The 25,569-nt window shown below is 38.5% G+C and overlaps 1 protein-coding gene across 21 annotated transcripts in view; it reads left to right on the top strand.

Moving 5' to 3' along the window:
- FARS2 (phenylalanyl-tRNA synthetase 2, mitochondrial) overlaps nt 1-25,569 on the top strand; it is a 230,754-nt gene that overhangs the window by 109,706 nt on the left and 95,479 nt on the right. The gene's annotated exons all lie outside the window — the stretch shown is intronic.

Raw genomic sequence — 25,569 nt, 5'->3', positions numbered from 1 at the left:
GTTTGGAGGAAGCTAGTCAATTCAAGCTTACTGCCTGGGTCAGACAGCTGCTTCCAGCTCTGCTTGCCTCTCTAGAAGCATTGCAAGTTGTAGTCAAAGGCATTATAGATGCCAATTAAAAAAACATGCTTGAAAATGTTAGGTGTGGGGTAGTTTTCTTTGGTTCTGCTTCTAAGCCGTATCTTCAGGTTGTGACAAGAGTTAAACATCACTTTTTAAACTTCAAAGGTGTAGATTCTTGTGTCAGAATCTGGGAGATAAAAAACAAGTTGGCTAAATATGGAAAGACTTGGTGAAACTAAGTGAGCTGGCAGCATGGAAAGACATTTTTTAATATCTGGTTTAGAAATTTGAAACAACTTAATCCTTACCCTGCTGAAGTGTTTCTAGATCTGGGATTTATTCATCCTAGACCCTTTACTTCTTAAAAGCAAAACTCAAGCCCCAAAATAAAAGGTATGAACCAGTGGTGTATACATGAAACTGCCTGTACATGCTTCAAGATATGTTTTAACATGAGTCTTCCATTCAACATTGGCATACTGGGCTATGGTTATAGTAATAAAAGGAGAAGAAATATGTTGTTTAGGAGGATTTAACAAGCAGGCTTCTCTTAGCTTCCTGGGATAAGGGTGGTGGTGAGCGAAATAGAATTTGGGGCTGACCCTGTGCGCTTCATTCCCATTTTTCTGATTAATGGGACTTCACTCCCATTACACAACTCCAGAGTGTAATAATGAGTGTAGTAGATGCAACTTTCAGTTTTCCAGATGGTGTGTTTTGTGAAGCATTACCACAGGCAAAAGAAGTCATCTTTATACTGCCAAAGAACTGGAGGTGCAAAGGAACACCCCTACTGAAGAGAGCCCACATACAGTATTTATAAATCATAACTAAATTCAGGAAATTATGAAAAGGGAAACTGGGTTCTAATGGCCGTGCCTAATTTTTTAAAGGGTTTATATGAATAAAATAATCAGAACACACAAAGCAAAGTGTCCCAGAAGCTCTTCCTGAATGTGAGTCACAGAGTGATACAACTCAGTGTTTCCTAGCTGCTCTTCAGTCAGCTTCTTGAGAAATGGTAAATGAGCAGAAAAGAATGCTGAAGGAATTAGCACTTCAGGATCTCTTTTCATTCATCAAAGAGATGTATTTTCAAGCTTGGTATAGTTTCACACGTGCTGCCATCAGCACAATCATTACTTTAAGAGGTTTCCAAAGTTAGTAGGGAATTAAGAGAGGCATGATCTGAAATTCTGAAGACAATCATAAAAGACGTCAAAGATTCCCTTTGATCTTCTGTTTCTTTTCCATAGGTCCTTCAATAAAGGCATGAATTGTTGAGTATAACCAGAAAAAGGCATAGTTTTCTGAAGCTCCATCAGTAAGAAAACTTGCCAGAACAAACCATCAGCTTTAGGAGTATGGGAGAAATCTTGTTCTAACACCAAAAAAATGAAGTAGACTTGTCAGCCAGAATTGAGTTTGTTTCACTTATTTATAGTTCTGCTTCTTCCTATTCCAGTGTTTCCATGTTCACCTAACAAGAATAGATTGTTGTCTTATTGATCCTTGTATTTTTATCTTTCCTGATTACTGCATGGGTTGATCAAGTAGCAGTTCCAAGCAACTTATTCTTCCTAGTGAAATGCTTTTGGGGCATTTCCTTGGTTCCAGCTCAAGTTGTGGTAATTTCATGACTTGGTGGGCTTTGGTCACACTGCTGCAGGTAATTCAGGATGTTAGTACATGATGCCGCATTTATGGAGAAAAAACTCCACCTTTCTCTTTGGAGATATTAAAAGCCCAACTGCTTGACATAGTTCTGAGTAACCTGCTCTTACTCTGGTTTGAACAGGAAGACATTAACCAGACAATCTCCAGAGGTCTCTTCCCACTGTAGCCATTCTGTGAGGGAGGTGGTATCAGATAATAGAGGATACCTAATACTTTTCACTCAGGAATGTCTGAAATAAGAAGGGATATGTCTACAAGTACTCCATGTATGACGTGTCTGCTCCCAGGTGTGCTCTTTAGGACTTACTTGGACTCTGACATTTTTTGCATTGTGAGTCAGGTTGCATTCTGTCTTAGTTTCAGGCTTGGGAGTGGATTGACTGGAAGAAGTTTGACCACCATCCTTAGTTGTGCAAGATGTGTTTCTGGAGATAAAGATGGGTGATACTAGCTGGAAGAAACTTGGTAATGTCAGGGCGGGGAGGGGTGTGGAATATGACAAGAAAAATGGAGGATGACCTACTTCTCTACCATTCCTTGAAGGAAGGACCTTAGTGGAAGGATGGCCTCCAATTTATAGCAACTATTATGAGTTAAGATTTTAATAGGGATAAAGGATAGTTGTTCAAAGTAACCAATCACTACAGCACAGTTTTAAGTAAAATTGATAGTCATAAATTCAACAAATAGAATAAATTCTAAAGGTTAGCAGTTATTTTGCACCAAAATTATAGTTCTTGGAATCAGGAAGATTTTTTTTTTTTCTTATGTACTGGGGAATGCTTAGGCAAACCTGTTGTAGTACTAGTACATAGCTGTCAGAGGGAATGCAAGCAGATTTGGACCTTCAAATGACAGGTCTCATAATTTCCATCCAGTCAGTAAGTAATTTCAACACTGCTTTGTCAGGGCTAGAAATACAGCACTTAGGCAAGTTAATTAAGACAGCATGAAAATGCTTTGGATACATTGTTCTTTACTCTTGGCAAGGGCAGCACAGTATGGATATTTGGTGGGAAAATTGGTGGGAAAGATATGTTATATATTAATGCTAGATGGTTAATTCTTTTTTTTCTCCTTCCTATTCCATAGCATGCCGTACCTCAGTATCAGTGTTGTTGTTAGCTATATATACTAATTAAAAAAACCAGTTTCTACTTGATTCTGAAATTAATGTTGCTCATCGGGCAGTTTGCTTCAGAGATTGTTGATGGATCAGCTATACTGTTTCTCAGTCAATGCCCAAAATTTACAGAGCTGTTTCTTTTGAATTTTTTTTTTATTTCTGTTATATAATGCTAATTAAGGCTATTTTTAGTAATTATGTTCCAAAAATGGAACAGACTGCATGAAGTGGGACGAGAGTATTTGGGAATTTAGAACACTTTTATAAGTTCAAAAGCAAGACCATATCAGGAAAGTCAGGTTGTAACAACAAATTATTGACCATGCTCTTGGTGCTGAAGAGCAGCTTTATGGAGTAAAGCTAAGAGGCAAAATACATATTTAAGGAACATATGCTTTTGTACTTTTTCCTACAAAAAAAGGGCTTTGTATTCTCAACAAAGGATTTTATTTTGCAGGCTACACTCTTTAACAATCTGTTCTCTGCTGCTTGAAGTTTCAGATTATCTTAAGAGCTGGTCATCTTTGAAATCTGACCTGGCTAACCTTTTTCTGTAAAATGCAGTAGTACTAACTGATCAGAAAAAAAAAAAAGAGATGCTTTCAAAATCAGACACCGTTGATTGACAGTACTGATGTTGTATGACAGTTTTGTAAGGATGATGGAATAGCAAAATTGTTTCTTGAATCCTACCAAGATGGCATTTTTCCATTTTTCATGTAAATATTGACCAAAATGTGTATAATAAATTGCAATCTCAGAGACAAAAAAAAAAAAAGAAAGCCCTGAGGGTTTTAGAAAGATTTCAGTTCTTTGCTTGACTATTTTTTATATACAAAACTTCTGGTGAATGTTATTATTAAATACATCTGTGCTTTCATGTATTCTGCTGAACATGCTTAAATTTTTGGATGAATGAATGTATGAATGACCACTGATCCTGGATACTGTTCAGTTGCTACTTTTATTACATGATGATGCTTCGAGCCCAACATAGTTGTGAATAACTGGTTAACAAAAAGACCAAAATGTGCTGAACTGTGCAGGTTGGGCACATCAGTCCTAGTCTCTCTATAATGTGCACAGATGTTGTCAACAGAAGAGCACAGACACTTTCTGTTATCTATTAAGAGCATTTTTAATTAAGGCAAAATGTATAATTATACTTTTCAGTGTAGCATAGTTCCTTTACAGAAGAATTAGAATTTTATATGATGGTTTCCTTAGGTGTTAGCTGAATACTCTGTTCTCCTCCTGTGTTCTTTATTTACATTCTTTATTCATATTGTTTCAGAAGTGTAACTGCATGCAGTCAAACATTCACACATGATGCAAGAGCATTGCATCATAAATTTTGCTCACAGATTTCCCAATGAAATAGAAGGAGGGGGAATGTGATGATTGTTTACCTTTGATGATTTTTTTTTTCCTCCTACAAGTTTTTATTTAAGCAAAGCAAAATGGTGTCTGAAAATCAGTGTATTTCTTCTAGGATACTTGGGAAGAACAGACCTTTGAATGTGTGGTCTTTGGGATCTGTTTGCAAATACAATGCTGCCTGACAGCTGTGTCCTCCTCTGTGACCACTGTCCTAAATGGAGCTCAGGGCAAAGAGAGGGTTTATGTCACAGAAGAACAGAGCAAGGTGATGCTTATGATAGTGTAGCTGTTCTTTACCCATGGTACTTGATCCCAAGAGCAAAATCAAGGTAGAATCTGACAGCCTCGCTTTACTACCTTCCCTGAATTATTGTTTTACAGGGTTATCCCCCACCTCTCTTCTGGTCTGGATTGTTCCATAGCTGGCCTTATCAGAAATGTTTATATTTAGTTATGCCATCAGATTTTTCACCAGAAGCTGATTAGAATGTGAGGGGTCCTTGAAGCTGTCATGTTTTTGTAAATTCTTCCCAAATGAGAATCAGGACAGGAAAGATGAACATGCTTCCTTCATTTCCAACTGAAGAAACTCATGCAAGAAAATCTTGCATTTTGTGCCTGTTGTGTGGTGATAAACTTGAGTAGTAAAAATGAGTAATGAGTAACTGTTTTAGTGGTAATGGCAATGCAACTGCATTGGATGTTATTGAATGCATTTAAATAGAATCCTGCAGTACCATCTCATACTTATATGCTCTTGATTTTTTAGCTATTAGTACTTAAAAGAGGTAGAGGTCGGAGTGCCATACTTTTAAATCTTTGATTCCTACTACTGCTGCCCATAATGAAAAGATTCTTTTATCTAAGGGGCCAAAATCCAAAACTCCATTTGAAAATAATGCCAACAAGAGGTGAAGTGTCTTTCTTTTGAAATATGGTCATGTGTCTAGATTTTATATTACATTTTAAAGAGTGTACTGCTAAGCTGTATATGTTTTTATATATTTGAAAATCTGGGGGGGTCTTGATAGCTGTTGTGTCACCCAATTCCGTTATTATACCTATTTATCAAAGAGTAGAGTGATCAAGCAAAATGGAAAGTGTTAATATACACTTAACTACTTTGTGTGCTTTCAGCTTGTGCCAGCACCTTTCTGCAGAAAGCAGTTTGGGTTTAGTTGAAGTGAATCATGAGAGAGAAAGTGCAGGTGTCAGGAGAAGGCCAGGTGGTACAACTTCAAGGTGGAAGGATGTTCAGGGTGTAGAATCTTATTGTGTAGGAAGATTTTTCTCTGTGAAGAAGAGCTGTGTGTGGCTAGGAGAGGAGATTTAATCTTCTTGAAGAAATGCAGGCTGAGAGGAGTTTCTGTGGTATCTGCAACCGTAGTAGATGTTGGGCGTCTTTGATATTGTAGGAGCGTATACCCCTGTGGCACTGAGGGAGAAATGCTGGCACTACTTTCTTGCTCTGTAGTAGCCTCAATTCATACCTCGAAGACCTGGGGCATGGGCTGATGTTTAGTGTTATTTTAGGCCATCAGGAGATGAGTATTGTCTGTCCTTAGCATTATTCTTCAGGATGCTCCTTTCAGCTATTGTACTGTACTGTTATTTTCTAAAGCATACCTCCTGAGCCTTGATTCCAAGTCTGTTTCATCAGCATCCTTATTTTTATCACCCATTTTGGCTGAAAGAGCTTTTTCTTTAAAACACAAAAAATACTAGTTCAGAAAGATTGTGTGTCTGTGTGGTGTGTAGACATCTATCTGTCTATATCTAGCTGTCTGTCTATGAATATGTACTGCTGTGTATGTGAACACACAGCTCCAGTAAGCATAGCAGGGATCTTTTTTTTAATTTTATTTTTATTTTATTTTTTAAAAAATCAGACTTTGGAAAAACCTGTTTCTGGGTGCAAGTTTGTTCACTCCTCATTTTTCTGGTTAACAGCCTTAAAATTTGCAGTCCTGATGCCAGCATTGTAATGTTGATATAAAGTAGTCCTAACTATAAACATGCATTTGTTAATATGGCATTAATTATTCATAGAATCATAGAATATGCTGAGTTGGAAGGGAGCCACGAGGGTCATCAAGTCCAACTCCTGGCACATGATACCCCAAGAATCATACCATGCGCCTGAGAGCATTATCCAAATGCTTCTTGATCTCTGTCAGTTTTGGCCCTGTAACCCTGGGGAGCTGTTCCAGTGCCCAGCCACCCTCTGGGTGAAAAACCTTTTCCTGATATCCAACCTAAACCTCACCCAATTCAGCTTCAGGTCATTCCCTTGGGTCCTGTCACTGGTCACAAGAATGAAGAGATCAGTGCCTCTGATCAGTCCCCCCTCTTCCCCTCATGAGGAAGTTGTGACTGCAGTGAGATCTCCCCTCAATCTCCTCTTCTCCACGCTGAACAGACCAAGTGACGTCAGCTGCTCCTCATACAACTTCATATCAAAACCCTTCACCATCCTTGTGGCTCTCCTTTGGTCACTGTCTAATAGCTCCATGTCTTTTTCATACTGTGGCACCCAAAACTGCCCCCAGCACAGGAGGTGAGGCTGCCCCAGCCCAGAGCAGAGCAGGACAATCCCCTCCCTTGCCCGCTGGCCATGCTGTGCCTGATGCCCCCAGGACAGGGTTGGCCCTCCTGGCTACCAGGACATGATGACTATGACTCATATTCAATTTTCCAAGGACCAGGCCTCCAAAATCCCTTTCCACAGCTGTGGTCTCCAGCCTGTCATTCCCCAGCCTATACACAGAACTGGGGTTGCCCCATCCCAGGTGCAGAATCCAGCTCTTCCCCTTGTTGATCTTGATACGGTTGGTGGTTGCCCATCTCTCTGGTTTGTTGAGGTCTCTCTGAAGTCCTCTCTGCCCTAAAGGGAGTTGACAGCTCCTCCCAATTTAGTATTGTCAGCAAACTTGCTTCATACTCCTTCAAGTCTTGCATCCAGAACTAAACCAAGGATGGAACCCCAGTATTATTAACAGTATTACTTCAGTAAGTGTCCTAAGATGTGGCAAAGAACAACCTGACTTTTGTGCAGGTGTCCTTAGAAATGCAAGTGGCAGTCACTAAGACCCATCTACTTAACCATAAAAAGAAATTCACTCCTATAATTATATTCAGCATTATAGAAAGCTGTTGCTGTTGTAGATTATTTGATCTCCCTGGGGAAACTTCCATCAAACATAACAGCCTACATTTTTACTTTGTTAATTATAAAGCTGTGAACAAGAAAATGCAAGACAATCTCAACTATTCTTAGTGTAATAGTAGCTTCCTAAAATATTACTGCCTTTATGAGTCCCAGTGGAGGATCTTTCTTTGTGCGGAAAAACCCAATACCATCCTCTTGCATAAATGAGGAAATACATTCCAGATGTATTAAACAAATAATCAACAGACATTTATCATGGTCTCTTATAAATCTGTGGACTTAGGTTATGTGCAGGTTTGCTCTTGGTTTTTTCTCCATCTACCCCATCCAAAATAGATGTTGTTTATTCTTTTGAAACTTTAGTTTGTGCCTATTTTGTAAGGACAAATGGATTAAAAATATTTTCATCTCTTCTTTGTGATGGTATGGAAGAGCAGTTGAGAGTTGTGTAGAGTAATACTTTGCTTTTGACTGCTCTTGAGGTCTTTCATAAAGATACTCAAAACCCAGTTGGACCCAGTTCTGGGGAGGCAGCTCTAGGTGGCCAAGCTTGAACCAGGGCCATTGAACTAGATTATCTCAAGAGGTTTTTCAGAGAATTTTTTTCCTTTGGTGCTTGATATTTGTATGTTCCACTGTGATAAGCTCTGCTCTTGAGTGTGATAATTATAAATCATCATGGCCCTACTTCTGCAAGGTCTCTGCAGTTACACCATTCTCAGAGGATCATTAGTTTCAGTGATGCCTGGTTGCTGGGCACTTCTAGTTGCAGGACTGAAGCTGAGCTTATGTCCAAAAGTAAATATTTGCTGAATTTTGAAACCATCAGGCTTATGAAACCAGAGCTTCTATGATGTGCAGCTGCTTTTTATTCTCTCTGTGCTCCCCCAAAAGCACACCTGGTGGGAGACACTTTATTGAACAGTAGAATCAAATCTCACAAAATTAGAACTAAGATACCTGTGGGTGCAGAATGTTTACTGTTTTCTTCAGAAGTATACCCTAGCATAATTTTATTCTGAATTCATCCACAAACCCTTGTTGTCACTCAGCTGAGCTTTAAGGTTAGAAGGCCAAAGAAAACTTCTTGCAAAATAAAAATTGATTAGTAATGATTTTGTGTATATATCTGGAGGATGTGCAATAGTAACTCAGTCCTTTGAAGCTTGTAAGTGATTTCTGGATGGTCACTGAGCACCAGATGGATTTGTCTGCTATTGTTGAAATAATCAGACCTGGCTTTTTTTTTGACAAGCACCATTTAACAACGTGAGTGATGGCCTTGTGCCTTTATTTCACCAGAGAAACATACACTTATGCTACCTTAAGAGATCAGTGTAAGCTTCTGGGATCCTTTTAAATCTTCATTGAAGATTTACACTTGTCTTACTTTTTGTTATTGAATCAAATTTATAGAGGTGTTAAAAACAAGTGTATCAACCGTGGCAAATACTTAGAAGAGCCCCATGTTGGTATTGAGGAGCCAAGTGTATGTTTCTTGGCTCAGTTAAAGAATATCAAAGTTGATGTTGTCAACTTGCAACACAATGCCTTTTTCCTCAAATCACCTCCCAGTACTGTGTTCCTTTTTGTCTCATGTGGACAAACCAGAGTAACTTTACAATGCAGGTGAAAACACTTGTTCTTTTCAGTGGTGGCTGTGAAGAGTGGGAGATGTTTTTGCATGTAGGTTTTTGTCGACATTTCACTTCTGTCATTTTTTGGTTTTTCTGGCGGTCTTCATGATCATAAAATGCAGAGCAATTTAGGGGCAAACAACAGTACATTTTCATAACTATTTGTGTGCGTTGTTTGAAGTGCAGTTGTGCAAATTCACATTCCTTTCTTACTTTAACTGTGTGGATTCTAAGGGAGAAGCGATCGATAAAGGCAGACACTACAGCTTTCCTATCATAGCATATCTGTGTGACTGTGAATTTTGGGGTCAAAAATCTGTGAGGATATGTACACAATTGTGATTCTGTGATAATAGCTGGCAGGTTTGCCATTTTAAGCTGGTTCAGTAAAGCTGATGTAGTGATTAGTTTATCCTGAGATTAGTGGTAGGAGCAGAAGACTGGGGAATGGCGCACCAGGTTTTGGGTCACTGGAAGAGGCAGATGTGTTCTGCAGTCTTGGCAGATGAGTAAATCCTCAGTATATAGTGGCCACAGACTAGCTGCAGCAGAGCTGCCTAGCTCACCTCAGCAAGAAAGAAGTGGGATAAATTGTTCTTCCTGGAGCTTCTGGTTGACCTGACTAGGAAGCAGAATTAGCTTGTTCAGGAGGTGGCCTGAGTAGCTTTAGCCTGTGTGCACCAGAAACAACCTTGCAGTCTCTATCAGCAAGGCATGGAGAGGAAAGGGCATTTTTGTTCATCTAAGAGGATTGTCTGAATGTACTGTAAATTTTGACTAAAGCTAAAACAAGGCATGAACAATGGGACCAGTGATTTTACTAAGTTCAGCTTCCTTTCTCTGCTGTGATTAGTTTAATGTCAGCTGTGCAGAGCTGCATCATGGCTGGACTCTGTCAAGAAGTTGGAGAGGAACAAACTGCAGATATTGGTTCAAACTTTCTTTCGTCTCATATTGGGGATGACATTGATGCTGGCCTGGTTTTGCTCTTCTTGGTTTCCTTTATGTGTTTACAACCTTTGAATTTTTTTGATTTCTTTAAGAGTGAAATTTTCCAAAGTCATTCATAGGGCTTCTAATAAAAAATGCAGTTCTTTTCTTGTCCTGTCTTTCTGATGTGTTTTGTGAATCTGAAATAAGGTGAATTTCATCTGATCTGAAATGTTGTTATAGGATGGTGTTAGGTAGCTTAACTGGTTGTGCAGTCAGTAGATGTTTATATGCAGACCTGTGGAAATACAGTATTTCTGATTCTTCTCCTACTTATGCTGCAGGAAACTAGGAACAGTAGCAGTGAAGCCAGTGGTATATTTTGAAATAAGAACTGGGCTGATTTTTTTTATTTTCTTTGCCATTTGGCTAGTGACAGCTTAGATCTCATCTGGTGTGAATTGGCACAGCTTTCACTGATGTTGAAGGAGCTTTTATACTAATTCACACCAGCTGAGCTTGTTATGCAGTCCAGTCTGTGCAAATCTGGGTTGGTGGTTTTTTCTCCTTTTTACCTCTTCTGCTTTCCTTCTTGTGCTCTTGTGCTTGGGGGTCTTTTGTTCTGCCCTTCATGATTTTTCCAGTTCTGACCAATTGCAGATAAACTGCAAGCCTGTTTCAGAGTAGAACTTCTTTACATTAATCTATAAGCTTAACAGTTTTGATTCTAGCTTGCATAGATGTGTAGAGGATTTATTTGAAATCCAAAATGAGGATTTATACATTACTATAGTTTTTTTTTTACCTATGAAAAACACATGCTAGTTTTAATGAATGCATGTCTGCATAGGCGAGCTCTATTTATTTACTTTGATTTTTGAGAAGTCAAAATGAATGCGTACCAAAACCAACTCCAAATTCTTGGAGTTTGGCAGAAGAGCTTATATTTCTATTGTGACAACAAAAAGTAGTGAGGATTTATATTCATCTAAGGATTGCTATGTCTTGGAGCCTATTCTATCTTACCTGAATTGGACGAATTACATATATTTTATAGAAAGAAAGCTTATGCTAACATATATGCTAACTTCATGTGGTAATTATCCAAGGACACTTTGATTAATCTGGTTGTATTCTAAAGGCTGATGACATTTTAAATTGTTCAGGAAAGTAGGCAGTCATGATGGAAACTGCTCAGAAGCTAAAAACCTCTTGCAATTATCTGCAACTTAAGTGCAATATATCTTGGACACTGACAAGTAAAATGAAATTGTGATCATTCTGTTGTGTTTATAATAATTTAATCTTAAGTCATACCTGTGCAACTATAAGAATTTTATAAGATTTGTGGTTTGCATTCTTAGAGGTATGCATATTTTAAAAGTATGGTGATGAAAAAGAGATGATGAAGGTTAAGTTGTGTGCTCCAGCTGAGGAGTGCTCGATCTCAGTGTTCTGTCTCATGGCCAATAGCATTTGTTAATGTTACTGAGGAAAACAAGGGGAAAACCTACAATAGAGAAATGTGGTAACCAAATATTCTTTGTGTCTGTCTTTCTAGCCAGGAATGCTTCCCAGTTTGCTGATAAACCAAAACCTGATGATGCTTATTGTCCCACACAGAGTACAGTGCACACTTGCAATCATAAATTTTATTATGTGTAGCTTTTCAATATATGTCTAATCTTGAGATTAGTAAGGAAGTTTTTAGTCTCTTCTGATAAAATGGACTGTTTAAGAATTCTAAATGCAAATCCTGGATTCTTGCTTGTTTTCAGTTCGTCATAGCAAATTCCTCAAAAACAGTATTAGTAGGTTATTGAATAGATGAACTAATTTAAAGCTGTATAATTAAGATTCTGTTAAGACAGCATCACCTTGTGGAATTTAATACATTTGGAAGGTCAAAGGCTTCACAAATTTGGAGCAGAATACAGAAATTTCTGTTGAAGTGCATTTTTGTGATTCTGGTATCAACTCTAGAAATGAATAATTCCGAATTGTGTTGTTCACTAAGTTAATTGGTCACTTGGTTCCTTGGAGCAAATGACTAGTACACTTCAAATTTCATCATTTAGAAGACAAGGTTAGTTGTAGCACTTCCCTAAGGCTTGATGTTTGCTAGAAGACATAAATAAATGTGTAACAAAAAATGCTTTGTAAACATTAGTCTCTCAGCTGTGCCTGGTTCTTGTCCCCCATGCTGCACTGCTCCATCACTGCTGGAAAATTATTATCTTTTATTGTTTAATTCCCTTTGGGTTTGAGATAAGCCAGATGGTGAGGTTGTCTTCCAGGAGAGTTTTCTGCTTTGCATTATGAATTTTCCACCCTTACTAGTAATGGAGGAGTTGCAGCATGTAATCCCCTTTGGTCTAGATGGTTTTATGTAGCTGTATGTTGATTTGGTAATTCCTGTTATTTCATATATTTAATTTCAATTCATTTTTTGTGTGTTTTCATCACAATCCACTTGATTTGAGTGATTTATATTATGATTATGATTGGAAGTGTTGTATTCTTGGTACAGGTTTCTGCTTTCCAAAATATTAAAGTAAAATCTAAATAATTATTTCTAAAGATCTAAGAAAAGAAGGCAACAAATACTGTTTAACATTGTTTTCAGGAACGGCATAGATATTCCAGGATGTGAAGCTCAGCAGTTTACCCTATTAGCTGATCCTTTGCAGAATTCAGTGTCTTGTGTAATTGGACATATGGTATCTTTAGAAACTTGTGGGAACCCTTAAAATCTTGTTGGCTGTAAAATATTCTACAACAAAGGAGCGTGTGAGTCCATGTGTGAAATTTTGTTTTCATTTAAAGAAAAAAAACCTGTTAAATAGTGGGTTCTGGCTCTAAGACTAAGAGTTCTTCATATGTATCATAAATTATTAGACAGTTTGCATAACCTGTATGGCAGGAACTTGTTAGGTCTCCCAATCTCAAGAAGGTCAGGAATGGGCACCAAAAATCAGCTTTTCTTAAAGGAGATCTTGCAGCCCTTTTCTCTCTCATCTGTGAAGTGGTGCCATAATCCCAGGAGCTGTGTTAAATATTAACGTGTTTGTCCACTTTGCCTTGAAATGATGAAGTGCTCCATAAATAACAAGTGACATTTATAGAAGTTCTTCTGATTGTGGTTTCATGGGGGAAGGTAAGCCAAAGGTGCTGCTTGAAGGATGTTGCCATATAAAAAACCCAAATGACATGCTTAACCATTCACCACTCTGCAAAAAAAATTGACAGGGAGTTTGCATGTAAATGACCTCAGGGCATATTAGTTTAAAATGTGATCTATTGAGAAAGAAAATCACACTGCCATGTTTAGCCTCTTTTTTTTTTTTTTTTTGGCCGTGTTATGATGCAGTTTTGCAGGGTCCTTTTATTTGGAAGCCCACTGGAATCGTGTGTAATTTCTATGTGTTTTCTGTTAAGGTTAGTATTTTGAGCTTTCTCCTGTCTGAAATTCCTCCTGAGCAAAGACTGAGCATGATTTTCCCGTAAAGAATCATGAGCACACACACAAAGCCATCCTCACAGAATCATGTGTGTCTGAGGGGACCTCCTGAGCTCTGTGGTCCAACCCCCTGCTCAGCACAAGTCCAGACAGGGCAGTTTGCCCTGGGCTTTGTTCAGTCATGTTTTAAATTGCTCCCAGCAGAGCCTGTACCCATCTATCACTGCAGTGAAGTGAGCTGTCCCGTCATGTCTGTAATCCTGGTGAGGTCATGGCTCTGGAACTGCACTCAGACTTTTAATTCCTCCTGTTTGCTTCCCGTGCTGCGTGCATGTGCATCCAATTTTCCTTTCAGGAGAGAGGCAGAGGATTCCTAGAGCTGGTCATGCCACTTTTTGAAGCAGCTGTGGGTTTCCATTGCCTTTAATATTAGCAAGATCCCTTGTCCAGCAGAGGGAAGGGTTCAGAGCCTGTGGTGGTACAGAGTGAGTGATGGGATTTGAGCTGATTCAGTCTTTATCCACAGCTATGCTGATACTACTTACATTTAGAAATGCAGTTATTCAGAAAGTTTCAGTGGGTATATGTAGATAAACGTATTATGTGTTCAGCTGTTTCTTTACAAGATGTACAAATGTGTATCAGCTGTACATCTTAAAGGTGACCCCTCTGTGTTTTTGGTTTGTTGCTTTTCCTTTTTCCATTTCCTGAGCAAGGGAGAGAGTGAGGAGGAAAGTGAGATCTAAGGCTGCTTTGTGCTGGAAAACTTGATGTTATTTACTGTGAATATGGTAGTTGTGATAAAAAGCTTGGAAAACCTCCATTAAAGTGAAATGCAAAATACAAAACAAAAAAAACAGAAAAAAAAAGAACAAAACTGCCTAGCATATTTTTCCTACTTAAAAAAAAAATTAAATAAATAAAAGAAACTATGTATTTCTGTAAAGGGATTAAGAAACTCCAGATGGCTGTTAAAAAAAAATAAATTAAAATGGGGGTGGAGAAAGTCAAGAAGAAACAGTTTCTATTGACTTGTTCTTTCTTTTTTGGAAAGGTCACTGAAAATTTACACAGTGACAGAATACCAACCCAATTAGTATCTGTCCTGTAAAACTAAATGTTAATTTATTTCAGATTCTCCTATATTGACAAGTGGGACTGATATTCAAGATGGACTTCTCTACATGAGTGCAGGGCAAAAATTACCAGACTGGTTATGAGTTTCTATAGCAATTACTGTCAATTTTCAAACTCTAAAGAAAAAAAGATACAATTAAATACTAACTGTATGTTTATTTTGCAGAAAGATTATTCTTTTAACTATATTTTTGATAGCTATAAAAGACACAATTTGGTAATGCAAGTTAATCTTAAAAGCACAGCATCCCATTGGTCTAGTACTTAAAAAAAGATTCCAGTAGAAAATACTATTTCATTAATTGTCATTACTAGGAATTAGAGATTTAGGGGTCTAACATTTCCTTTATCATTCATTTCTTTAGGTGTCAGTGGCGCACTACCTTCACAAAATTAACTTCAGTGCATAACAAGAGATTAATTACCAACTGTGAAAAAGGAATATTATCTAGAGAGCTAGTGACTTTTTTAGAGAAAGGAATCTCTTTAATAAGGGGCCTTAAATTGCAGCTCTTCAAATGAGCAAGAGAAATTATTCTTTCTATATTCCAGAAAGAAAAGCAGATAAATAGCCTTCTCTGATAATTAATTTAAATATTTTAGCAGTGAATTAAAATACCATCTAATCAAAGCAGTATCCTTTTGTTTATGTTGTATGCTTATCAGAATATTTCCATTCACACAGTCCCCAAGGAAGACACAAAAGTCACTGAGAGGAGGTTGGATCTTTCCCATTGAGTTGCTGTGATAGTGACACAGACAGAGAACACACTTGGGCACATCTCTCCATCCCTGCCAAGACAGTAGCATCTGTCCCCATGCCCCTGCTCTGTGCATGGAATGAGCTGATGTTTGGTGAGGAAGGAACTGCACTGAGGTCTGCATGCTTGGGTTTTTTTCCTGTTGACTTCAGTGGGCTTCTGATTATATACGGCTGGAGTTTTGAGTCAACTTCTAGTCAAATGTGAGTATATCTTTAGCCCACCTTATTTGCAGGTTTGTGTGCTCATTGAGGGACACTGTTATTTTGGGGGGAGGCAGAAAGGCATAGAAGACGTGTGTGTCTGTGTTCAGTAATAGTACTGTCTATTACTGTTGAGAGTCTGGGCCTCTGTGGAAAGCAGGGCTCTGCTGGGCTGGAGGCTTCAGACACGTTCATCCCCAGGAGTTTGTTTAGCTCTGGTTTCCTCTGCAGACTTGCAGTGTGGGCTCTCTGGTCCTGACTTGCTGTCAGCTGAACTCATCCAATGTTCACTGTGGGCTGGACGTGGCTGAGTCAGGCTGTCTGCAGTTCAGCCCAGGGCTGTAGGCATCCATTGGCACTTTCCCAGGACACAGGAGACTTGCTCCCTTGGAACTTTGGTGTTGTGTCCCAACAAGACAGAGAAACATTCATTATCCTACAGCATCCTGGGCAGAACAGGGCAAGGGGATGTTAGGAGTGTGTAGATAGCAAAGGATATTGCTGACTTTGCTGCTTCTCCTAAGAAGGACCATTATCTGATTCAGTTTCCAGGATAATCATTCCTCTGTGGATGAATTTGAACAGCTTTGGTGGAGGATACTTCTCTAACAAGTGTCTGCCTCACTAAGGCAGTAGTTGGAAAGCATGAAATGGGTGCCTTTAATGACAGCAGGAAAGAGCAGTCTGTGCCCTTGAATGCTGCTCTGCCTTCTCTTCCTTCCTGAGGAAAAAAGTTCCTAGTTGAGTGTAGCAACATCTTTGAACTTAAATTTTTCGCATGTGGCCACTCACTGTGTGCTTTTTGTTGTCCCAGTGCCTGACTTGAGACCAGGGGGTGTGATTTGCAGAAGTGTCGAGTGCTCACAGCAGCAGCTGTAGTAATAGGGAGCTGTACTTTGAACACATCAAACCCCATGGTGTCCTTGGTGCTCAGAAACATCAGGCCCCAGGTATGTCAGATTGGGAGCAAAATTAATGGATGCTTCTGATCTTCAAGTGCCCAAGTTCCAGCTTCAATACAGGAGGCACTAATACTTGCCCAACTTACAAAGACATGCAGAAGAAGAAAAAAAAAAAGTAGTCTAATATTTTGCAAACATTTAAATATTGTGGAACCAAATGCTTCATTGGAAAGCTCATAAAAGAAAGAATGTGTCTTCAGAGCTCGGTTTGAGTATTGCTCAGTGCACAAAGCACTTGAGGTACGTGTTCAACAACACAAGGAGTGCAAGCAGGGACCATTAACCATTGTCTCTTCTCTGTGCTGAACAGAGTAAACTCTCATGGAAAGATTGATACTTGTTTGTCTCACTGCAGACACCGTCATAATATATTGGTAAGATGAGAGCATTTTAGTGTTCCTCAGGCAACCTTAATTCTACTTTTTCAGAATATCTGAATGTTTCATTGAAACACCAAGTGTTGTATTAAGGCTCACTTTTGTGGGCCGTTTTCTGGATGTTTTAAATTGAAAACTGAAAAATGGAAGTATTCTGTTGTATATCATCACATTCTTATGAGTCATCAGTGTAATATAATTACAAGTATTGTAGAGTAATTCCATGTGTACATACCTCTATTACATATACAAAATACTAGACAAAATTGAGAATTTATATGAACATAGTGGGAGAAACATGGGGCTTTTTTTCAAATAGCTGTGAAAGATTGAGTGCTTTATGTGGCAGTCTTTGTCTTCTTTGAATCTTTTCTAAGGAAAATCCTTCCTCGTTCACAGGTAAATAAAGCTGGTCTGTTTAGTGCTGTTGGCCACTGTGCAATGGTGTAAATTGTTCCATAGGTACATATACCTGGATGTATATGTATATATACCTAGGCAGAGGGTAGTTGCAGGGTCCTCCTGCAACCCATCCCTCACTTGTGTATCTGTTCTAGCATCTTTTACATGCCTCGTCAACTCCATGGCAAGAGTAAGCAAGAAACCTCTGCAAAAAACAGCTAATGTGTTTCCACCAATTATTTCAAGGACTTCAAGCAAAACCTTTTCTTCTGTCTTTTCCTAAGCTTTTCTTCTGTATTTTAGGTGGGACTTTATGATGTTACATTTCATTTATCTCCAATAGCTGGTAATATTGTATTACGTGGAGCTCCTTCAACCACTTTATGCCAAATTTTAGTACAATTTGTCATCTTTTAACAAAATCATTGTCCTTCAGAGAAAAAAAAATCATTAATTCTGTACAAATCCAAGTAATTGAAAGGAAGTTACTTTGAACTTTAAGGAACAATTACTTCATCTCAAACATTTTTTTGTCACCTATTTCATATGGAGATGGTGGCTTACGTATAAAGCTAATCACTAACTTAAATGTTCTACTCATAAGCAAGAAAAGCATGGAGGTCTGGCTGTAATTCCGTCGTATTACTGATGAATAAGATGACATGAAATAAATTACATGTATTATAATTTACTTTTTTAAAGTGGCAATAGATACTTTGTGCAGTGCAGGAAGAGGGAAATAAGGACAGGGGAGTACTTGAAACATAATTTTCATTGCATTTGTGTCATATGAGTACCGAAATGATGAAAGAAGTTGCTAGAAATGAGGAAACTAATTAAAAGAAATTTGAGAGAGAAATCTAAAAGAGATATTAGCATGAGGTGATTGCTCTGAGATTAAAGATTTTTGTTCTTTTCCTTGTAGTTATACAGTGATGCTAGTTTCATAGTAAAACTTGAAGCTGAAATGGATGCATAGGGTCAAATAATCTAATCTGATTTACATGTCTAAAAGTTAAGTGTTTATTTCTGCATTTCTTATGATAGAGTGAATAATTGTTTGTGGTATTCTCTCCCTATTTACAGTAGAACTGAAAGATCTGGTTTAGATCAGATGTTTTGCAATGTGTAGTGGTTAAGTAGCCTCCAGTGTTGCCCAGAATCACGCTGCTTCTCAGCATCTTCTTGCAGATACCTCTGCATCTGCTTGGACACCTCCCCAGATCCCAAGATGACCAGGTACAACTTCAAAACATGAACTGAGTTGGAGAGAGAACTCTTTTGCCTTGAGGGAAACCCTTCAGTTTCTGCCCCAGAAGAGCTCTGGACGTGACCGTGCCACTGAGCAGGTGTAGGATTAGGCACAGTCCTAACCCTTTACCTGGTGATGCATTTCAAAGAGTTGCTGCTTCACACAAGTCAAGCAGTGCACTACAAGCTGGAGAACCCAATTTGTAAGTTCAGGTTTTGCTTCATCTGAGTGTTCCTGGGAACATGAAGATGAGAGAGGAAACAGGACATTTTAGGCCTGGGAGGAAGAGCAGGCCATGGCTCACTATGTCTTTTCCTGGGGCGCAGAACTGAGTCTCCTGACGTGTCTGTGCTACAGCTATATACTTTCCCTTTTATGCAGGTCTGTGTACAAAATGTACCAGAAGACTAATTAGGCATCCATAGCTGTGTTACAGGTGCAGATAAAGGTATTTGCAGGTGTTCAGGTTTGACAAATGCCAGCTGGACACACTGAACTCTGGAGCAGTATAGAGAGAAATGCAAGAGGGTCTTTTGTGACCTTGTCTTCAAATCCCATTTGCTAATGTCTGTAATTATATGTTTAAATCACATCTATGTCTTTAATAGCATGAGACCTATTGACAGAAAATATTTTGTCCAGCAACATGCAATGGTCAAATTTTTTAAGATGGGGGATCAATGAGTAAGCGTGGGTTGGGAAGCCACTCTTTGAAGAGCCCTTTGTGAGCAAAAGTAAGAAATGTCCTTCAAGCTGTTGTAGCGCAGAGCTGATGGAGTAGTTCTCTAGTAAGAGGAAAGAAAAACTGGAAGTAGTGCTTCTGAAAAAAATTTTTGATCCTGTGCTATGTGACAGTACATTTAAATACACCCAGACCTTTTCTATTGTTCTTTCTTAAAAATAAATAAATTGTATGTACCCAGAACCTTGTCAGAGCTGATGCAAAACACATGTGGTGGAATTCATTGGAGCTCATTGAAGCTGGACTATAAATGCTGTACTTCAGTATGAAATCTTCTCTCAGCCTTACCATCAGAATACTGAAGAACTATTGACAGAAAGATTTTGAAATTCGACATTTTACATTTATTGTGTGTCTTATCTAAATCATTCTGGAGAGGAAGGACTATTATCCCAACTCCAGTTATAAGAAAAGTGATGCCTAAGTGATCATAAGGCTTTTCATTACTTTCTTCCCAAGAATGAGTTTGTGGCGGAGGAGCTAAATCGTAAACCTTATCTGTCTATTACTTTTATATATTGTAAAGCCAAGGAGCCCCACTCATAAACTCAAGGCTTCTTTATGGTACATGCTGTAGAAAAACAAAATGTGGTATCAGGCCCTACCTGTGGAAGTTGGATTTATTGTGCAGTGTCAAGCTTTCGGAGTAATCACAAGAGTGTGCTGCTGTCAGCTGAACATATTTTTTAACATTTTTATATACATGCAGGTGTTCTGGCTGTTCTAATTCTTGAACAGGAATATTGAACATGCTGAACAGTGTCCTGTGCTATATTAGATAAACTGCTACCTCTGTATCTTTTGAGGATGTCTTAATCTTGTGAAGATTGTCCCACATTGTGATGATCTTCATGTTCTTGTTCCTTGCTCTGTCTGTTGTTCTGCAAGAAAAGGCCATTTTGTAAGACACTAAGCAGTCAACTTCGGTGAAATTTTACCAAGAAAGTTGCATCTGGGGCAAAGAATGTGTATGTGAAGGGAATTTGTCCATCTGTACTTACACCCTGAAAAAATGAGATTCATAATTGAATTTCTGAACTGTATTGTAGGCTTGGTCTTTCTCTCAAGTGGGAGCACGTCATGCATTTCTTTATAGCATTTATTTTTTCAAATCTCCATGGCCCAGTGTCTAGGGAGATTTAACAATATTAGAAGATATTAAAAGGCCCAAACCCTCAAAATCCAGCTTTTTCTGAATGAACAAAATATAAAGAAAGGAATTGGAATTTGGAGTTCCTTTTGCATACAGGGAACAAAACCAGCAATACTGTAGCCTGCAGGCAAAGCCAGGGGGAAAAGAGCAAATGAGTCAATTAATTTTTTGTTCTGTGACATAAATTAGGACAGCAAATTGCACTGTCATCCATTGAAAATGTTCAGCCTTGAGACAGGGGTGAGGAAAAAACCTCAAAAACTAAACAAGCCATTTGTTCAGCTATGCAGGCTGAAATACAGAGAAAAAGAAAACCATATACAATTAAAGTATTTATAGTTAATGACTAATGTCTTGTATTGCTCTTGGGAGTTAAGTTGATACTTTATCGTACATAATTTGAAAGGCAGAATGCTATTGCAGTGTATGGTTATGAACTTGGAAAAATATCCTGGGGTGTAAGTAAGATTCTGTTTAATGGTGAATTTGTCATTGATTATGTCAGGAATGCTTAGGAGGGCTTGCAGGAGTCAGAGAGATGATCTTGGGCAGAAGTAGGAAGATGGAAAGGAGCAAGGAAGGAGGACTGAGAAATTAATAATTTTAGAAGCAGAAAGATGAATAAAATGAAGTTAAAAGTATCCATTGGAGGTAGGAAAAAATAGGGAGAGCTTCTCCTTGTTGTTGCTTTGGTTCACTCTTTCCTCTTCTTGCTAATCTAGTTTTCCTGTTCTCTTCTGCTCTAGTCATTAATTTCTCCCTATCAGAAATATTTTCTTCCTGGCTACTTGACCTTTTGAAATATTGGTAAAATGGTAGAATCTTAGTTACGTATTAGAAGAAAGTAGAATCTGGTGGATGGCTTCCCTGGGTAGATTCTTTAAGCAGGCTGTTCTTTTAGTATATACATAGCTCTTTTGGTTATAGAACAAAAATAAACATACTTATTAAAACTTATTCAAAACCTTTAAAGTTCTTTTGCTTAGTTTTCAAATGAAGAGAACAGAACAGATCAGTCTGACCCAGGAGACATAGCTGTGGTCTCAAAGTGACTATTATTGTTAGAAAATTATTCCACACATGAGATTTAGAAAGATAAGTTCTCTTTACATAAAATGGGCATAATTGAATGTTTACTTCTTGAGTTCTTGAAGAGTGGCTTTCTTAGCACGCATAGTCTGAATGCCAAGTCCTCATTTTAGGGTGCAGTTTAAGCTGAGTTGCACACAGGAGCCTGAATGCATCAATTTAACTGAGTTACAAGAGAACACTGTGATGGTTTTGATTTTTGCTTTCACTGGAGAGGAGTTCAGAGAAAATTTGGATAAGCTGTTTGGCCTCAGTTGCTTAACATCCCAGCCACGTGACCTTGCAGTTTCAGAAGCTCTTCTCTATTAGACTGATGCCTTAGTATTACTTTTTTTCCATGTAAAACTTTTTACTCCCAACATATGGGAGTTCTAGCTGAAATAATTTATGGAAATAATAAGGAAATAATTTAAAATTGCTTATTTTTAACACAAGTAAACATGTTTGCCTCATTACTGTGGCAGTTATGTACACTATGCATTCCTAGTCTCTAGAAATAAGTAAATATTTATTTTTCAGAACCTCTTTTTCAAAGCCTGATTCGTAAGCTGTCCATTAATCACATAATCACTCAAATCTGGGCCTTGGCATTTGTTTCCAGAATTTGTGGTGTTTTATGTCAAGTCATGTATTCATTATCTCTATAACTTACTTTCTGTACAGTTTAAAGCTGATTTGTTTTGTAAAACATGATATGTAATCCATGTGCCCTTGAGAATCTCTTCACCCCTCTTCCCACCATTTTAGTTCTAGAACAGGCTCCATTAACAGTCATAGTTTGGACTGAAAGAAGGAGATCAAATTCAGGTCTTTGCTTCTGGAACTCATCCCAGATTTCAGCTACTCATACTTTGGATATATTAATTTTGGTGCATTTTATGAAGATCACCTTCTATGCAGGCTATTGTGTATTCATGATTTTGCCTCAATCCAAGATCAAAATTTAAGTTCTTTCACTTCTCAGTAACTGCTGAGTATGACAGTTTGAAGACCCAATTTAGGGTCTATTGAAAGAAAGATTTCTTTATTGGCAGTTTTACAGAAGTAGCAAAAATTGTTAAATAAAAGCCAGTATCAATATAAAAATAAGTATGACTGTAAACCAAAAAGGTTTTATCAACCTGTTACTAAAATTATGTTGCAAATTATGTCTTAAAATTGTTGTACAGAGCAGAATGTCTTGCCTCACACTCCTTGAGACGGTGAGTGTTTCTGTCTGTGTTTTTTTCTGAAGATTCAGGGCAATATAATCCATTAATTCTGGCAGGTCATTATTTATGCCTTAGTGAATAATTGGGAAGATTCCCATCCTGACTGAGCAAATTTAACTTTCATTTAACATTGCTTTTTGGAGAATGACTTGCTTGGTCTATGTTACATGTAAAATGATTCACCTGGTCTCGAAGCTGAAGTAGTCCAGGATAAATAGATATGACTTATCAAGGAAGATAAGGACTCGAGCTTCTCTGTAAGACAGAGCTGCAATGATGCAACCTTCTGACATCAGATTTGGGCTGTCCTAGCTCCCAGTTTGGGAAGCCACTCAAACTGTTTTATCCTTTCCTCCCCCATCTTTGGCTACCTGACAAGCAAAGCTTCAAGCAATTTTCTTCTGGTGTGGAGTCAGATTTTTTTTCGTGTGAGGCAGCAGGAGCCTGGCAGCATAAAAACCTTTGATGGCCAGCTGGGGAAAGCTCATGTGTCAGGAAATCTTTATCTGTTGGGCTTTGTTACTTCAAGCAGTGATGCTATGATTGTCCCACCAGGTCCCTGGAATCTGCTGCTTTGGCCAGGTCTCCTCATCAGAACCTCAACTTGCTTTTTGCCATATTTAACGCTGTTATGTGTTCGCTTTTCCTGTCTTGTTGACTGAAATTCACTTGACTTCTTTGCATAATACTTGCCAAAATTTGGCACATTTAAACAGGTGTTTGTGTTGGGAAAGCTATGGGTTGCTCCCTCACTCTACAGGATGATTATTGGCTCATTTAATTTTTAAGTCACCTGATAATTTCCAGCCAGAAATATGTTTAGAAGCATGCATTAATCTTGTTGAGTCTCCCAAAGTAGTTGTTCAAATGACTTAAGTGAATGCTGCATTGACTTGGAGCTTTACAAATAGAAAGTTGGAGAAGAGGTCAGAGACAAAATAACTGAAGATTCAGAGTGCAGAGATTTGCTAGTGCTAATTTGAGGAGGAATTTTAATAATCTGAATTTTTCTTTTTCTTTCATTTATTTTGTCTGAGTAGAGGTAATTCTTCACTGATACAGCTTCCACTGGGGACATTTGAGAAGCTTGTGGTTTGAAGGCTGATAATTGTACAAGGATCATCCAAAAGACAAGTTCAGTTTGGTGAATAGGTGTTTAATCATAGCTCAGTTGACAATGTTCTGAGTTGCTAGGCAGATAGCAGAATTTCTTTGTCTGCTACAAGTAAAAAACCTTTGATGTGCCCCAGTCCTTCTAAAAAAACCCCAGTAAACCAAGCAAGAAAACCAGAACAGAAAAGAAGTTGCTGATATAAAATCAAGGCATTCATTGCAGAGTTCAAGTTCATAGCAAGTCACTGAGGAAAAAAGTGTTACAGTGAAAACCATTCTCACATCAAAATAATAAAATAAAAAGTTCTAAATGTAAAGCTCTGCTAATCAGAATATACACCTGTTCTTCTGTCATATCTTTTTTTTCCTGTCTGCTCTACCAGTGATCATCACTAGTGTGGGGAAGGAGGACCATCACCCCCATCCTGTGTACTTTACTGAGCATCTGTGAATTGCTAATGCTTAATCTGGCATCTTTAATGCCTCTGTTGAGAGTAAGCAGTGGCCATTCAGAACCCTCATGGATATTGCTCCTGGTGCTTTACTTTACATCTGGAAGAGAGGATTGGTCTGCAGAAATGCCCATATGTATATGAAAATCTGGTACTTGTGGAATGAATAGGAGCTCTGGCACTGAGGCAGGAGTTCTGATCTAGGAAAGGCAAGCTGGAAATTTGAAGAAGCAGCACCATTGCAATGAATTACATTCCCCTTTTCACAGCCTTACAAATGTAATTACTTTAATATACTGGTGTATGGAGAGAAGTAGTATATTCAGAATGGAAGAGAAACAATTTATGGTTTACACTCAAAGTTCAAAATCCCTTCCAAATACAAATTTCAGTATATTCTTTGTAGTTGCTCTGCTTTCTCTAAAAATCAGCAGAAGCAAGTTGTGCAGTTCTTCACAGAATGTAGCGTGGATTGTAGGTTTCCAGAGTCAGATTAACTCAATCTGCTGGTTGATGTAAGCACTGTTCTAAGCAGCTCTGCCATGAGGTACCTTTTGAGTTCACACCCGGTCCTTGATTTCCTAGCACTTCCACAGTTGAGTTGATGAACTGTCTGCTTTCTACGTCAGAAAGTGCAAAATCTTGCCTTTGTGCACATGAGAGGTCAGGCAGAATATCCTGTCTCCTCTATGAAATACTCTTACAAGTTGATGTAACTCCTGTGGCAGCACAATACTGCTGATGCAGCAGGTGAGACACAGGGGCTCTGCTGTTATTCCAGTAACATAGGCATGTTCAAGTGAATTAATGGAATTGAAGTTGTGAGTGTGTCTCTTTTCCCAAGCTTGGTATGCCTCCCTCTATTTGAACAGAACTCAGGCCTGTTTAGTCTCAGCAATGAACGCAATAGGGTAACTCAGGATGTCTGTCATCAGTGCCTGAACAATGGGAGCTGCTTCCTTTCTGATAGCAGAGGCAAGGCTCAGAAAGAAGACTTGTGCTTCCAACCTCCTGCATAAAGATGGGAAAGTTACTGAGTTCAGTTTCCAAAAAACTAAACTGATTCTGGAGAGGCTGCTGTGGCCCTGGTGCATAGCTGTGAGATGTGCAGTGATGTTGTGTGACTCGGGAGCACGCTGCAAGTGCTGATAGTGTGAAGTCAAGTCTGTCACACATGCACACATCCTTTCAGCATGTGTGTTTGTTTAGGCATTTGTTTAAGTTTTTAAAAGCTCTGAGCCTTTGCCAGGGCTTCTGGGCTCTCAGCTTATTT

This window comes from Passer domesticus, chromosome 1, assembly GCF_036417665.1.
Source record: "Passer domesticus isolate bPasDom1 chromosome 1, bPasDom1.hap1, whole genome shotgun sequence".
NCBI lineage: Eukaryota > Metazoa > Chordata > Aves > Passeriformes > Passeridae > Passer > Passer domesticus.
This window is presented reverse-complemented; position numbering and strand designations above follow the sequence as displayed.